At 45.9% G+C, this 15224-nt stretch overlaps 1 long non-coding RNA gene across 1 annotated transcript; it reads right to left on the reverse strand.

The window, feature by feature from the left end:
• Nucleotides 1-404: 404 nt before the first annotated feature.
• LOC138849998 (uncharacterized) lies at nucleotides 405-4537 on the reverse strand. The gene is made up of 2 exons (XR_011389380.1): nucleotides 4023-4537; nucleotides 405-2485 (listed from the first exon to the last, which is right to left on the reverse strand). It is a non-coding gene; the product is annotated as an uncharacterized lncRNA (long non-coding RNA).
• Nucleotides 4538-15224: the final 10687 nt, after the last annotated feature.

Below are 15224 nucleotides of genomic sequence, written 5' to 3' on the forward strand. Positions count from 1 at the left end.
TTTGAGGTAAGATCCTCCATTGGCATTTTTGCATAGGTTCTTTAAAATTTACTCATGGAACACTGAAAGCAAATCGGGGACAATCTTCTGGATGTAAAGGTATAGTATAAAAATAATCTTTTGAATCTATTATTGCAATATAAGAGTCCTTTGGAATTGTAGTAGGCAATGGTAAACCTGGTTGTAAAGCCCCCATAATTTCCACAGTAGCATTAACAGCCCTAAGGCCTGGAAGCAATTGCTATCTCCCAGATTTCTTTCTGATAACAAAAATAGGACTATTCCAAGGAGAATTAGAAGGAACTATATGTCCTGCTGTTAATTGTTCTTCCACCAATATCTGTGCAGCATTTATCTTTTCCTGCAGTAAAGGCCACTGATCCACCCACATGGGATTATCTGATTTTTATTTTATTTTAATTTTTGCATGGGGCACAGGCTGACCAGTAGCCATCAAGGGAAACCCAAGCCTCTCTGGTCATGATTGACAGTTAAAGTAACTGGAGATGTGATGCTTTGTTGTTGTTTGCCTAAACCCTTACCTGGCAAATGACCTTGTTGAAGTATGTTAATGGTAACAATCTTACTTGGACTATGCATTAAAGCCCCCATTTGAGTTAGAATATCACGTCTCCATAGATTAACAAGTAATGCAGCCAAAATATAGGGGCGACAGGCTCCAGCATTACCTGATTCATCCTCCCATTGCAGCAATTTGGAACTTTGTGCTAATCTCTGACTCCGACCAATACCTCGCAATTGAGTCATGGTAATTTCCTTTCTCCAATTTGTGGGCCAGCTTGCTGCTGAAATAACAGAGACATCAGCTCCAGTATCTAGGAGACCACTGAATAACTTTTTATTTAGTTTTAAGAAAAATTTGGGTCAGTCCTTAGTTATGGGTTGTATCCAATAAGCATCAGATTTTGATTTTATGTCAAAGAAAATAGACTAATAGTTTTGTAAAAAATTTCTTCTTCCCATAACATTTTGTAACTTTCTCACACTTTCTGTAACTTACTCAAACCTTTTTTATCTTTTTTTTTTCATTCCAGTATAAACCAGCCATTAAGATAAACAATTTTTACAAACCATGTCCTTCCTTTATTTAAAAATCTCTTTTCCTTTTAACTTTCCTTATCAAGAACACACTTTTATACTTGTGACCTTTTACTCAAAGTGATGGTATCCCTGACTGCAGCAGTCAATGGGGGAGTAACTGTTCAATTCCCTGTAATCCGCAGTCATTTTCCATGTTTCATCTGATTTCTTAACAGGCCAAATTATTCCTTTTAGTGGTTATAGGAATCATCACTCCAGCATTAACATAATTTTTTACTGTTTTAGATATTTTCCCATGTCTACCTGGAATTCTGTATTGTTTACACTGAATAACCTTAGTTGGCCCTGGCAGCGGTACAGGAACTTGATATAATTTTTTTACCACTACCTAGCAGTTTGACTCCAAAGGGCAGCATTTTCTGTTTTCCAATTTACATTTATCCTGTACTGCTTTTTTTAATTGCTTACACATGCATCAGTATGCAGATAACAAAGTCCATCCTCACCTCCCCAAAGCCTATAATTCATTCCCCTTTTCTACCGGCACCGATTGCAAAACCTCAATAACTTGTGGAGACTGTGCACTCCGTAACTTGCCATCCCAATTCTCACTCAATCCTGAGCAGAGAGCCCATTCCTTCACCAAAGAGGCCAACTGAGGGTCTTTCCAGCCAGGAACATCACAGGTTACACATGCAACTTCAGTTTTCTTTTTAAAGAAAGGCATTGCTTTGTATACTTGTGAATCCTGCCAACTATGCCAATTTGTGACAGCAAATTATTTTTCAGCTGTCTGCTGTGCACAGACTTAGTTACTTTTAGTTTAATCCGCAAGAAATACGCTGCAAGCCTTGGAGTGCACACTAAAATTATTTACAAGAAAGATGGTAAAGGAGCATAGATTAACAGAATGTTGCAATACACATGGCTCCATTGCTTGAATGATACTATAGCAAGACGGTCCACTGATCCCTGTAGGGAGGGCCTGAGGCTGGCCCCGCTTCCAGTTTCCTGAACTCTGTTCTTTAATGGATTGCCTTCTTTATCAGTTTTGGAGTGACATTCATTGGCCCAATGCCTTCCTCTTTTGCACTGGGGGCAAATCCCAGGAGGAGCCTTATTTTGATTGTTGACTTTTGGACAATTTTTGTACATGTCCCTGCTGCCCACATTTATAGCACCCTCATTATCAGGCATAGCCCTCCTTGTTGATTTTTGTAATGACGTACCATGTAGAGTGGCAGGTCCTGAATGTCCTGTTATTAATTCATTTTGTTAATTTCTTATCAAAGGGACTGTCACAGAACACCTCAGTCACAGTAGCCAATTGATCCATGTTCATATTGTACTTATGTTTTGTAGAATTTACAGCACTGTGGGCATCACTAGGCAATCTTCACACAGCTCCAGAAAAGGATCCATACTGAGAATTAAACATCATTAGTAATCATTACGGGCACATTTAACGTTTAGCTTGACTGCGTGTTCCCCCGGGATGAAACAGCAGCAGCAGAGGCTTGCTCCGGCTCCCCCTTAAAGCCCCCAAGGACAAGGGTGGCTCATTGCCAAGATGTTGGGCAAGCAGTGCGTCCCGTCCCGGATCTTGGCCAGAGAGCCGAGACACGAAGCATGCCCACCTGTTTATTAGAAACATTCCTTTATCCTCCTCCCTGGGAACTGGCCAGGCTCCCAAAGAGCAGGAGAAGGTCATTCGGCAGCAAAGTTACTTGTTTATTAGAGCCAAACCTAGATACAAGCCTCTCCATCCCAAATATCTGTCCTTACATTTGGCCCTAGGGTTGCATTGAGAGGTAGACATAATTAACACATCATAAGAATACAATACAAATTTCTCATACAAGTAATACATCCAGCAATCAAACACAATAATATTCAATGTGTTTTAAGGATAAATTGAAACATATCTGAGGGGGAATTAACCTCTTATTATCTGTAATTATTACATTTTGTAGGTTTGTGGAATCTTAACTATTTGCATATTTTGATTTACATTTTTTTTTTTTTTTGACAGGCAGAGTGGACAGTGAGAGAGAGAGAGACAGAGAGAAAGGTCTTCCTTTGCTGTTGGTTCACCCTCCAATGGCCGCTACGGCCGGTGCACCGCACTGATCTGATGGCAGGAGCCAGGAGCCAGGTGCTTTTCCTGGTCTCCCATGGGGTGCAAGGCCCAAGCACCTGGGCCATCCTCCACTGCACTCCCTGGCCACAGCAGAGGGCTGGACTGGAAGAGGGGCAACCGGGACAGAATCTGGCGCCCCGACCGGGACTAGAACCCGGTGTGCCGGCGCCGCTAGGCGGAGGATTAGCCTAGTGAGCCGCGGCGCCGGCCCTACATTTTTTTGTAAAGCAAACCAAGCATAATCTGTCCAAGCATTCCTATCAATAATAGGGGTAGAGTTAGTACATAATACAAAAACAGAATGGGTAGTCCGGACACTTTGTTACCACAATTCCTCATTTCACATAGTAATGTTAACTTTATAACAGATAACATTTACTTCAAATGAAATATTTAAATGCAAGGTGAAGGCTGTCCAGTGTACACTGATCTATATTTTTTACTCCCAGTGTTTCTTATCCACAACACCCTCTTCAGCAAACCAAGGACTAATTGTTTCAACAGCACTGATAAACTGCTCTACGGTTTGTTTCTTTAACCCTATTCTCTACATCTGTGACAAAGTTTTCACAGCCTTTGTCACGGCTTGCTTTGTTTCTTTAAATGCACATTTAAATCTTTTCCGAGCAAATCCCAATGTTGCTCATTCACGACTCCTTCTGCGAACCAAGGACTGACTATTCCTGTAGCATTAGTGAACTGTTCTATGGCTCGCCTTTTTTAACCCTTGCTCCTCGCGCCTTGAGTGATGCATTTAACCCCTTCACAAAGAGTTCCTGCTTACTTAGTGTTTGTCCCATAGTTTCGTCGCTCTACTTACCCTCGTAGCCTGTATTGCGGACGGGTCAGGATGCAGTGGCTACTATGCAGGTCTTCACTCGCCTTCTCCGGGCCTGTATCACAGATGAATTGTCTGTGGTGTGTGGGGAGCAACTGAGACTACACTAGGTTACTGGAATTAAGACTTATTCTATGCATCTGTTCTCCCACAATATGGCGCTGAGAGGGAGCAAACAACCTCTACGCAGCTGCCTCATCAGTTTGACTGATAAGCTGCAGGAGCTGATCCTGCTCCTGATTGGAGGAGAGCAGTGTGCTCGGCGTGTGGGCAGCAGAGTTGGGATTGGCGGAAGAGGACTATAAAGGAGGAGAGAGACACTACGCACCAGGAACATCTGAGCAGCCCCCGAGAGAGCCGGCTGGCGGTGTGCTGCTCCTCCGCGGAAGCGGGGAAAGTGGCAGGGGTGCCGCCCCTCTGCAGAGGCATGGGGGGGCAGCAGCTAACCCAGGACGGCGTCGTTCCTCTGCGAGTGGGGGAACGGCAGCAAACCCGGGAAGGGCCGAACAGACAAAAGAACAGCGCAGGGTCTAGTGTCGTTCCTCCGTGAGAGGGGAAGCGACATGGTGGCTCTTATGAGATGAGGCGGCAACCTAAATGAAACAGCCGGCTTTTCCAGCGATGTTCAGCTCAATTCCTGTTCCCCATGCCCCACGTTGGGCGTCACTTGCCCCGGCCCGCGGGGTAATCAACTAGGACCTGAGGAGGGCAGACCTGAATGGAGAGACAAACCAGACACGAGAAGGGAGACCAAGACAGTACTCTGATCAAGGTCTCAACTTTATTGGAGAAGGAGGCAGCTTATATAGTACAAGGCAAGAATTGTACAGTTGAGGGTAAGCAGGGGTCATCTCACAACATAGATCAAAGGAATAATTTCACAGGAACCAGTGTGGAGAGCCATTGCACCGTGCCCTAAAGATGGCGCCGGCTCCTTTCTCCTGGAAGGACTGGCGAGAAACAAACAACTCCTAATAAGGAGATGGCTGAGCTCCCTTCCGGCTTCCGCATTGCTGTACCTATCAATCCTTGCCACTTGGCTGCTTTTGATTGGTGTGCTGATGGCTATAAGAGGGATGGGAGAGGGAAGGAGGCGGAAGAAGAAGCTTGTTCAAGGTTCCTGAATAAACTGCTTGAAGAAGAGTTCGGGTTGCGTCTTCCTTGCTGGTCGAGGGACGCGACAACTGGTGACCCGTACGGGGAACCATCTCAAACGTGAACTCAGAACTTCCTGCAGTCAGGGCAGCGCTGGTAAGTCCCCCGGGAAAATAAGGTGGGGATCCGCGATAAGAGCGGGCAGTCCTGCGATAAAAGCGGGAGGGTAGTTCTGCGATTAAAGCAGAGGAAGTTCTGCGACAAAAGCAGAAGGAGCTCTGACCCGTGGCCAGGGAAAGAGCACAATTTTTGACGATGGGTAATTCACAGTCCCATCCAATTTTTCTGGCGCTGAATGCGCTGCTTTGAGAAAACGGTTTGAAACTTAAGCCTAGTACATTGCATAGATTTTTACGTAACTGCGATACCATTGCACCCTGGTATGGGGTTTCGGGAAGCCTTACTATCCCTTCAGGGGACAAACTAGGCAGGGATTTGGATTTTGCATTCGAACAGGGTAATCTCGAAAGGGGAGTGAGACCAATATGGAAGTTAGTGCGAGCATGCCTCGAGGATGAGCAGTGTAGTGAAGCTATTCCGAGCGGTCAAGCTGCCTTGGAGGAGTTTCAGGAAGAGCGCTCCGAGAGAGCTGCCAGTGAAAAAGGGAAAACTTTGAAGGAGAGTCAGAAAAGAACTAGGAAAAAACTGTACCCCAATCTTTCCGAGTTGCGCAGCCCCTCCTTAGTAAGTAGTACTAGTGCAGAAAGTAGCTCAGAAAGCAGCAGTGAGTCTGAAGAGTGTGGCGATAACAAAGAGTCTGGTATAAAGCAAGTACGGGAATTGAATCGGCAAATGAGGATTTCCAAAAATTACAGCCGCTGAGCCATTACCAGGTGCTCCAAATATATTTACGGATGGGTCAAAAACAGGCTGTGGGGTTTATATGGTAGAGGGTAATGACCTGGTATTTCATCAGTTTCAGCCAGGCTCACCTCAAGTTGTGGAATTAAAAATAGTTATTGAAGTCCTTAAGCAGTGCTCTTTTGCCTTTAACTTGTTGTCAGATTCCTTATATGTGGTGAACGCATTAAAGATATTGGAAACCGCAGGACCGATTAAACCTTCTAGCCCAATTGCATCCCTAACGTCAGGTGATTGCTCATTGTCTGGATGCATGGGCCACCTGGGGGAGACCCCAGGTGCTAAAAACTGATAATGGCCCAGCCTATACATCTCAAACCTTTACCACCTTTTGCCAAAAAATGGAGGTTCAACTTGTCCATGGATTGCCGTACAATCCTCAGGGCCAGGGCATAATTGAGCGAGCACACCACACACTGAAAGAATATCTTTTAAAACAAAAAGGGGGACGTGACAGGCCAGGAGAAAGAGAGAGGAAAAATTCCACAGGTATCTTGACCTAGAGAAAAGTCTTAATTCGATAACCCTTTCCAACTTGATGGGTTTTTCTCTTTACAGTTAATAAAAACTTAAGCAATGGGCTCATACGCTGATAATTCTTTTCTGTGCTGCTGTAGCTAACTTATCTAATGAGAGTTTTCATGTGTCTTGAAGGTTTCACATTTTTCTATTGCCAGTATGACTCTTGATTGGAAAAACTGCACCATGAAGCTGTTTACGTTATATCTTTAATGTTTGAGTGATTACCTAACTCTGATTAGATCTAGTCCACAGCCTTGGTTAAATGTACTAATTTTTGACTAAAATGGTTTGACTCTCTGATAGTTTAAATTCTAAACCGAGTCTTTCAACTTTGGGGCTTCCAGTTGGATCCCTGGAACTCTCAAAGGATGGGACTCTAAATTTGTTAAAGTAACAGCTGTTTGAGTCAATTCAAATTATACAAAGTGTATTAAAATGTAGTAAATGATGTCAAATCTATGTTGTATTCATGTTTTTGCTTTTCAGCTAGAGTAGTCTTATAAAAATGAGAGTAAATTCTGTGTATACAAGTCTTTATGTTGTTAACTCAAGTAAGCCAATACAGATTGGTTCAGAAAATTGGGTTAATGCAAACGCCCTTTGGTTCACTTGCTCAGTTTTACATTTACATGTCTTTGATATGCTTTAAACTTGTTTCTCTTAAGGATGAAGATCTTTTCAAAGTTGTAAATATGCACTAGTGACTGTTGCTGCCCAAGTGGTGTTATCCTTATGTTACTTAAAAGCATGGAAATGTAATTTTGACTTTTAATTCAGATAATGGTGTGGTATTCATTAATAGCTCAGTGTTTTAAGTTATCCAGGCATCGGTGCTAAGTAAAATATGGAAAACGTATTATGTGTACTTTTAACATCTTAAATTTGATAAGAGAGACTTTTAAGTTTGCCAGCATGTATTCTCATAGGTTGTCCATACATGATAATTCAAGACTGTAAAAGTAACTACAGGTATAAAGTTTCAGAAGGTGTGAGCAAGTCATGAAAAGTTGTAAAAAGTTTACGATTTTAAAACATTGTTTACAGAGTTTTCTATAAGTTAAATGTTAATGCCAAAATTACACTAACCTAAAGTTGAAGTCTGATCTTCTGTTATAGCAGTGGGATTTTTTAAAATGTGTACTAATGTTAGTAATTATCTGGAAATGGTCTCAATTGTAAATCTTAAAATCTGTTGTTGCAAAAACTGTAACGTCTCTTTTTAACACTACTGTCTGTTAAGTTATGATTGATAAAAAGTATTAAGTCTTAAAAAGTTATGTTAAATATTATGATCAGATCTGGTCTAAAAGTGTTAAAATCGCCCTGACTAAATGTTAAGGAATTCTATTTTGACCAGATACTCTAAGTTCTCTTGGCACCTTTAACAGACTTTCTGAAAATCAAAGTTCTAAATTCTCTGGACTTTTGGTATCTCCAGAGGGCCCCTGGAGATGTCAAAAGATATATCTCTCATCTTGCAGAGATAATAACCAATCGGGCTGTTTAGATTAAAAGTGGTGCCAAGATGTGAAATGATGCTAAACTTCAGCTATAAACGTGTTTCTTTCTAGCTGCTCCAGTCTTTGGCTCAGAAGCCAGATCCTTTAAAGAAAGACTGACAAAGTCTAAGAAGCGTCCCGTGGTCATGATTTGCATCACCTCAATGCCCAAACCTTACGATTAAGATACGGAATCACCCGGGAACAGGCAAGGCAAATTGTAAAATCCTGCCCTTCCTGTGTCACATTTCTCCCGGTCCCTTATTATGGTGTAAATCCTAGAGGTTTTATGCCTAATCAGCTTTGGCAGATGGATGTTACCCATTTTTCTGAATTTGGTAAACTAAAATACATACATGTCTCTTTAGATACATGTTCAGGTTTTGTTTTTGCCACCCCGCAATGCGGCGAGGCTGCCAAACATCTCTCATTGCCTTCAGGCCTTTGCTGTTCTAGGAACCCCTATACAGATAAAAACTGATAATGGCCCAGCGTATACTTCCAACTCTTTTAAGCACTTCTGTACTAACTTCCACATCTCTCATCACCGGGATTCCTTATAATCCCCAGGGACAAGGTATTGTGGAACGAGCACATGCCACATTAAAAAATTATTTACAAAAAATAAAAAGGGGGGAATACGGGACCATGGCATATTCCCCACAAAAATGGCTATCACATGCTCTTTTCATTTTAAATTTTCTAATACTGGATAATCAAGGGAAAACTGCAGCTCATCGTCACTGGCATCCTGAAACCAAAAGACAACAAGTCTATGTGAAGTGGAAAGACCCTCTAACTGCTCAATGGTATGGACCTGACCCTGTTTTAATATGGGGACGTGGACATGTTTCTATATTCTCGATGGTTACCTGAGCGACTGGTGCGGCAAACAGACAATGTCACAAAGCAGCCCCTTGATCTTCATTATGATAACATTGCTGATTGGGATCGTTGCTGCAGCCGTTATAACCGCCATTTCCATTGCAGCTGTGGGCACTACAACAGCTGCTATAGCGCTCACAGGGACAGTTCAAACTGCTAATACCCTGAATAATTTAACGGCCTCCATGGCTGCTGCTTTGGATACTCAGACATCCTTAAATGCACAAATAAAGGGAGGCTTGATGATTGTTAATCAGCGTGTGGATTTGGTACAGGAGCAGGTGGATACTCTCTGGCAGCTTGCTCAGCTAGGATGTGAGTGGAAATTTTCAGGGTTGTGTGTGACCTCTGTTCAGTATGATAACATGACTCAGGCAGCAAACTACTCTAAACGTTGTCTCAGATGCTCTTGCAGAATTGGTCTGCGGAATTTGACTACACCTTGAAGCAACTGTGCCTTGCCGTGGTCACCATCAACTCCACACGTGTGGATGTCTCCTTCGCATCTGGATTGTCATCCTGGATCCGCACAGCCGTCTCCAACCTGAAGGAGTGGGCGGGACTTGGAGCTTTGACGGGGTTGCTGTTACTTGTTGTGTTATTTTGCCTGTGGTGTTTGTGCAGGATGAGGACAGCTCATCGGCGGGAATTGGCCATGATAGCTCAAGCCTTTTATGCCCTTGAGGCTGGACAATCGCCGCAAGCATGGCTGGCCTTTCTTGAATGCTAGGCATGGGTGCAGGGTGCGAGGCAAAGCACTGCAGAGAGAACGAGCCATTATGTTCTCTGGAAGGCAAGTCTGTCTGCATGTGGGTTGGCATCCCAGATCCCACCCCCGCGAAAAGGATGCTGTTCCAGGTGGATGCCTGGCAGTGGGGGACAGACCCCTACCTTCTCCTGTAATCCTTAGATGCCTGGTTCTAAAAAAGGGGGAACTGTGGGGAGCCATTGCACCGTGCCCTAAAGATGGCGCCGGCTCCTTTTTCCCGGAAGGACTGGCGAGAAACAAACAACTCCTAATAAGGAGATGGCTGAGCTCCCTTCCGGCTTCCGCATTGCTGTACCTATCAATCCTTGCCACTTGGCTGCTTTTGATTGGTGTGCTGATGGCTATAAGAGGGATGGGAGAGGGAAGGAGGCGGAAGAAGAAGCTTGTTCAAGGTTCCTGGATAAACTGCTTGAAGAAGAGTTTGGGTTGTGTCTTCCTTGCTGGTCGAGGGACACGACAAACCAGTATCAATTTGACAAAGGGAGTTACAGCGAGGTCTTACAGCTACCAGATGTGCTTATCAAGGTACAAGAAAGAGAGCACTGAAGCCAGATGGCCAAGCGCTAACCATATCAGTGAGCTGTACAAATGGAATTTTCTAGTGAATCCTCCTTACAGGAACACAGCTGAAGGTTAGTTTAAGCAAAGGCCTATACAGGGAAACCAGCACAGTGGCTCCCAACACATGTGTGGGAGGGGTCTTCAGGAAGTGTAGTCTGTGGAGGCCTGTGCGGGAGCCCCGGCAGCCCCTCAGCCCGGCTTCCTGCTAGTGCAGGCAATGACTCTGGCTTTGCCCCATGTGCCATGCCTCTGGCTGCCACGGGCATTTGGGGGGATGCACTAGTGCGTGGGAGTTCCTCTCTCTCTCTGTGTCTCTCCCTCTTTTTAAGATTTATTTATTTGAAATGCAGAGTCAGAGAGAAAGATATTTTCCACATGCTGATTTACTCTCCAAGTGGCTACAACTGTCAGCACTGGGCTGAAGCCAGGAGCCAGAGGCTTCATCTGGGTCTCCCACGCGGGTGCAGGGGCCCAAGCACTTGGGCCATCTTCCACTACTTTTTCCTGGGTGCGTTAGCAGGAAGCTGCTTCGGGAGTGGAGCAGCCAGGATTTGAACCTGTACCCATATGGGATGCTTAACCCACCACACCACAACACTGCCCCCAGAGTTCTCTTTCTGCCCCTCAAAAAAAAAAAAAAAAAAAAAGACTATGCATAGATTTTGATTTTTTGCACCAAAATAAACTTGTCCTAATTCCATTTCCTGAGAACCATTTTGAAGTATTCTTATACTAATGTACATTTTATTTATCCTTTTAAAATTTTTATTTATTTGAAAGTCAGAGTGACTGAAAGAGAAAGATCTTCCATTCCTAATGTCTCCAATAGACAGGGCTGAGCCAGGTTGAAGCCAGGAGTCAAGAACTCCATTTGGGGGCTGGCGCTGTGGCGTAGCAGTTTAAGCTGCTGCCTGCAGTGCTGCCATCCCACATGGGTGCCAGTTGGAGTCCCTGTTGCTCCACTTCGATTCAGCTCCCTGCCAATGCCCCTTGGAAAGCTGCGGAGAATTGCCCAAGCCCTTGGGTCTCTGTACCCACATGGGAGACCTGGAAGAAGCCCCTGGCTCCTGGCTTTGGCTTGGCCCAGTGCTGGCCATTGAGGCCACTTAGAGAGTGAACCAGCAGATGAAGAGCTCTCTCCCTCTCTCTGTATATCCATGCTTTTGAAGTGCATAAAATAAATCTTTTAGAAATTGCAAAATAAAATAAAAAGAACCCCATCTGGGTCTCCCAAGTGGAGGGCAGGAGCCCAGGCGCTTTGGTTGTCTTCTGCTGCTTTCCCAGGGGCATCAGCACGGAGCTGGATTGGGACTCGAACCAGCACAAGCAGCAGCTTCACCCACTGTGTTGCAATGCTGGCCCCTATTTGCCATTGTTGATGGACTAGAAGCCCTAGGAAAGCAGGGGCCATGTCCCCTTTACTCAAAACTCACCCACCAAAAGGCAAAAAAGAAGAAATTTTAAAAGCAAGTTAAAAAGTGATATTTTTCATGTTTAATGAAATGGTTAAAATGTCCCTTCCCATACCTAGCATTCTTGCTGCGGAAAGTCTGCCTCCCAGGGCCGGGGCTGTGCTGTAGCAGGTTAAGCCTCTGCCTGCCGCTCCCTTGCCTGCAAAGGAACGACACTGTTCGCAGCTTATCGGTCTTCAGCAGACTTTTAATGGGAAAATAACAGGGAGAGAGAAAGAATGAAGGGAGGAGAGTGGACAGGAAAGCCCCCTCCTTCCTCAGCACACAGCTTATATACAAAATCTGGCCAATTGCAAGCGGGCTCAAGTCCATGCATGGAACACTCCAATCCGTTGTCTGTTCACGCAGTGTGCACGCGTCCTCGGGCCAATCAGATGAGGTGTCACGCAGCAGGTAGGCTCACCGCGCAGTCCTCGGCGCCATCTTGTTGTTTACAACATTCTCAACTCCTCTGGAAAGTCCCGACCATGGGAAAGCATTGCCCTAACCGAAACTAGCAACATTCGCCTTGTGATAAAGACACAGCAACAGCTATCAGACCGACCTTGACGTGGGGGCTCCATGGCTGCCCATCCCATGGAGCCCCACATCTGCCTGTGGCACCAGCATCCTATATGGGGGCCGGTTCATGTCCCGGTGTTCCATTTCCGATCCAGCTCTCTGCTATGGCCTGGGGAAGCAGCAGAAGATGGCCCAAGTCCTTGGGCCTCTGCACTCATGGGAGACCTGGAAGAAGCTCCTGGCTCCTGGCTTTGGATAGGCCCAGCTCCAGCTGTTGTGGCCATCTTGGGGGTGAAACAGCCCCTGGAAGACCTTTCTCTCTGTCTCTCCCTCTCTTTTTAACTCTGCCTCTCAAAGAAATAAAATCTGAAAGCAAGCAAGCAAGCCTGCCTCCGACCCCAAGGAAGTTATCATGGACCTGAGTGTGTAGAGCCAACTATTACTATGAAAATGTTTTCTTTAAAAAAAAAAAAAAAGTGACGTGGCACCGTGGCTCACTAGGCTAATCCTCCGCCTTGTGGCGCCGGCACACTGGGTTCTAATCCCAGTCAGGGCGCCGGATTCTGCCTCGGTTGCCCCTCTTCCAGGCCAGCTCTCTGCTGTGGCCAGGGAGTGCAGTGGAGGATGGCCCAAGTGCTTGGGCCCTGCACCCCATGGGAGACCAGGATAAGTACCTGGCTCCTGCCATTGGATCAGCGCGGTGCGCCGGCTGCGGCAGCCATTGGAGGGTGAACCAATGGCAAAAGGAAGACCTTTCTCTCTGTCTCTCTCACTGTCTACTCTGCCTGTCAAAAAAAAAAAAAAAAAAAGTGACAGTAATGGAACTGCTAAATAAACCATTGTTCACACAGAGTGGCGGAGGTACAAGGGGTTGCTGTCTGTTGAGTAGGTGCAAATTCTAAGTGCAAACTGAATTCTGAATTCTTTAAATCATCTTTTTTAAAAAAGATTTATTTATTTATTTGAGAGGCAGAGAGAGAGAGAGAGGTCTTCCATCTGCTGGTTCACTCCCCAGATGGCTGCAATGGCTAGAGTTGTGCTGATCTGAAGCCAGGAGCCAGGAGCTTCTTCCAGGTCTCCCACGTGGGTGCAGGGGGCCAAGGACTTGGGCCATCTTCCACTGCTTTCTCAGACCATAGCAGACAGCTGGATCAGAAGTGAAACAGCTGGGACTTCAACCCAAGCCCATATGGGTTGCCCACACTGCATGTGGCAGCTTTACCCTCTATGCCACACCACCGGCCCCTGTAAATCATCTGTATGCATGCCTTAGAGACTATGAACAAATACAAAAATATAAATAGCAACTGTCTCTGGACAGTGAAGTGAACGACAATATAAAAACTTTAAAAAATTTGTGGGGCCGGCATTGTGGTATGGCAGGTAAAGCCACCGCCTGCGGCGCCGGCATCCCATGTGGGTACCTGTTTGTGTCCCTGCTGCTCCACCTCTGATCCAGCACCCTGCTATGGCCTGGGAAAGCAGCAGAGGATGGTCCTAGTTCTTGGGCCCCTGCACCCACATGAGAGACCCAGATGGAGCTCCTGGTTCTTGGCTTTGGCCTGGACTGGCACTGGCTGTTATGGCCATCTGGGGAGTGAACAGGCAGATGGGACACATCTCTCTCTTTCCTTGATTCTCTGTATAATACTTTCCAAACTAATAAATAAATCTATAAAAACAAATAAACATTTATTTGAGAGGCAGAACGACATACAGAGATGTCGCTCCCCCTCTTCATGGAGGAACGACACTAAACGAGGCCTAGGCTTCATATCCGAGTCACGGCACCATTATGTCGCTCCCCTGTCTTCGTGGAGGAGCGACACTAAACCCTGCCTAGGCTTCATATCCGAGTCACGGCACCATTATGTCGCTCCCCCTCTTTGTGGAGGAACGACACTAAGCCCTGCCTAGGCTTCATATCCGAGTCACGGCACCATTATGTTGCTCCCCCTCTTCGTGGAGGAACGACACAGGACCCTGCGCTGTTCTTTTGTCTGCTCGGCCCTCCCCGGGTTTGCTGCTGGTTCTTCCCGGGTTGGCTGCCATCCCTACCACCTCCGTGGAAGGGCGGTTCCCCCTGCCACTTTTCCCCACTTCCGCGGGGGAGCGGCACACCGCCGGCCGGCTCTCTCGGGGGCTGCACAGGTGTTCCTTCAGGTAGATGTTCCCCTTAGATGTTCCTGGTGCATGTTCTCTCTCTCCTCCTTTATAGTCCTCTTCCACCAATCCTAACTCGGCTGCCCACAAGCCGAGTACGCTGCTCTCCTCCAATCAGGAGCAGGATCAGCTCCTGGAGGTCATCACTCAAGTTGGCAAGAGGCAGCTGGGTAGAAGCTGCTTCCTCCTCTCCCAGCGCCATATTGTGGGAGAGCAGATGCATAGAATAAGTCTTAATTCCAGTAACTTAGTCTAGTCCGAGTTGCTCCCCACACAGAGAGAGGAAAAGGGAGAGTGAGCGAGAGCTGGTTTTTTCCCTCCCCACATGAGTGGCAGGAACCACAGTAGCTGTGCCATCACTACTACCTCCGGAACCAGATGTGGGACAGGGGCTTCTCTTAAGATTTGTTTGAAAGGGAGAGTGACACAGAGGGAGAGAGGATGAGGGGGGAAGAGAGAGACCTTCCATACACTGGTTCCCTCCCCAGATGACCACAAAAGGCGGGGCTGGGCTGGGCCTATCCCAGGAGTCAGGAACTCCATCCAGGTCTCCCACATGGGTGCCAGGGAATTAACTATTTGAGCCATTATCTGCTGCTCCAGTAGCAGGATCGGAAGTGGAGCAGCTGGGACTTGAACTGGTGCTTGCATATGGGATGTGCGTGTCCCAAGTAACAGTTTAACTGGTTTCAACACAACACCTATGCTGGGGCAAACGTTTACAAGCTTCTGCATTTTCCAAATACTCCAAAAATAAGTTTATATTTTGGGGAAAAGCATGCAATTAAAAATACGG

This window comes from Oryctolagus cuniculus, chromosome 6 (assembly GCF_964237555.1).
Source record: "Oryctolagus cuniculus chromosome 6, mOryCun1.1, whole genome shotgun sequence".
Lineage (NCBI taxonomy): Eukaryota > Metazoa > Chordata > Mammalia > Lagomorpha > Leporidae > Oryctolagus > Oryctolagus cuniculus.